This window comes from Nelumbo lutea, chromosome 8, assembly GCF_056320005.1.
Source record: "Nelumbo lutea isolate HS-2025 chromosome 8, American lotus-T2T, whole genome shotgun sequence".
Classification (NCBI taxonomy): Eukaryota; Viridiplantae; Streptophyta; class Magnoliopsida; order Proteales; family Nelumbonaceae; genus Nelumbo; species Nelumbo lutea.
In genome coordinates, this window is record NC_142691.1 from 34,669,365 (window position 1) to 34,671,765 (window position 2,401).

A 2,401-nucleotide genomic window follows, 5' to 3' on the forward strand; every position below is an offset into this window, starting at 1 on the left:
AGCCCAACCATTGTTAGGGACACCAATGTCTCGCCCAAAATTATTACCCTTCACTAAGGGGTCGTTGAAGCATAGTTTTAGGTGTCGAATCCACAGATAAATTAATTAAACCAACAAAAGGAGTTATCGCTAAGAGTGAATAACCTAGAGAAAATGATTTTCTAAAAATAAAAAAAAGAGCGAAAATATTTGAATAAAAGTAACGATGATTAAAGGATGAAAAGTAATATTGTGATGAACAACGCTTTGAAATTCACTTGATCGATTTGCTTAACTGGTCTCGACTTTGATTCCTATTTATTACTTAATTGCAAGTTTCACATCCCAAACAAACAATCGGAAAATATAACTTTGAAACCAATGGCAAGAACAAAAGTATTTGTTCTGAGAGAATTAACTTTTGATGAAGAACATATTGATCTATTCTTACAAACTACCCAAGAACGACAATATATCAGATTGACAGTATTGCAGTCAATGATCAACTCATAAAATAAATCTACCCAATCAATTATTTTCTAACAAATTGCACATAAAAAGAGAATGACTAATCTTATATGGAAATTGAAGAATGTAATTTCAAAGTTTATTAAAACAATAAAATAAACTCTCAAGAACAAAATTAAACATTGAAATCTCTCAAGGAATCAAAGTAAAATAACAAGTAAAACTCGTCAACCAAGATCCACCCTAGCCTTGTTGAAGCTTTAACCGTGCTTGGACGTCATTCCCCCCTCTTCTCTTCTATGAAAGATTGAGAAAATAATGCCAAAATAACCTCTAGAAGTCATCCCCCTTTTTGGTCAAATTTTTCTTTTTTATTGTGCTGCCAGGCTCCTCAAACTGCTTAGCTAAGATCCACGTTTTATCCCCATTTTTCGCTTAGATAGAGATTGATTTAGAGGAAGTTATCAACAAATTAATTGTATCCCTTTCTCTTAGTTGTCCATAACCTCAAGAATCATTAAATTTTGACATTTGTAGAGAAATATATGTCTAAAATACCAGACCTTGTTCAGAGTAAAGCGAGAAACGAATCATCACTCATACTTGGGTCATTGAACTTGGGTTTGGGTTTCTTGGACCTATGTTTGGCCTTTCCTCTATTCAATTATTAATTCTTTCAGCATAAAAATTGTACAAATAATAAAATTGACCTTTATAAAATTATATGAAAAAATATTACTTTTAAACTCTTTATTTTACAAATGTCAATTGTTGAGCACACTTTTAATATACATTTTCATGCTTTCGTCACAAACCCCAACCAGCTTATTGCTAGTCCCTAGCAATTTAAGTGCAAATAAAAAGACAAAGCATGATGATTAGCTTAAACAGAAATCTAGCAAAACCCCCTAGGTATTTCAAACAAAAAGGGTCGGAAAAAGATCACAAATGCTATCAAGATTACTTCAATTATAACTTCCAAAAGTGAATGTGTGTGAACTAAGCAAAACCTTCATACCACATACCGCAACACATATAGCCTTGAGAATTAATCAAAGTAAAAGCCTCAACTCCATATCCTCACAAGTAAGTTGTTTTAAGGCAAGGGATTTCTCTCATGGAGTTGGAAATTAGATAATCACCCAAGAAAAATGCCAAATTTACGGACAAACAAACAAACGATCATTGATCAGAAGATAGGGAAGTTAGTTGTTTAGAATTCCACCATTCTTACCACAAACCAGCTTCAGGATTTCGATCAGTCAAATATGAGAGCAATACAAATAGAAATCGAGCCTAGTGAGAAAGACTGTTCCCCAAGAAAAGAAGTTTGACTTTTGAATTGATGGAAGACTTTATTGTATTGACTCTTCTTCTTCAAATTTTTTTCTTCTTTTTTCTCTTCTTTTTTTTTCTTCTCTTTTTTTTTTTTTTGGAAATTGACTAGTATCATCCTTTAGCTTATCATCCAAACATTCCTCATACCAAGTAATGTCATTCTAAACAGCAACTAACCAATTCAACAGATCAATGAAAGTTCATAAGTTGTTTCCTCAACTCTCCACTCACTCACAAAAGATGTGTGAGTCTAGAAAAATGTGCGCTTAAACATGACAATTCTCTTAGCTATATATATTGAACATCCATCCAACCACAAAGCTTAGTATTGTGCACAAAAATTTTTAGAAGTTATTCTTTGATAATCAAGATAGAAAAGTGACATAAATCAAACAATTTTGAAATCATACCTAGATAGAAGAGTAGAAAATCCAATCTAAGCTTCTCAAGCATACAATGCAAACTTATTCACACAAAAACTACCAAAATAAAAACAATAATAAAGTGTTGGGTGTCTCTCTTTCACACAAGAAAAATGTATATATAAAAAGTGTGCATATTATGTGCATGCAATGCTACCACCCCCAACCTGAATGAGACAGTGTCCTCATTGGCG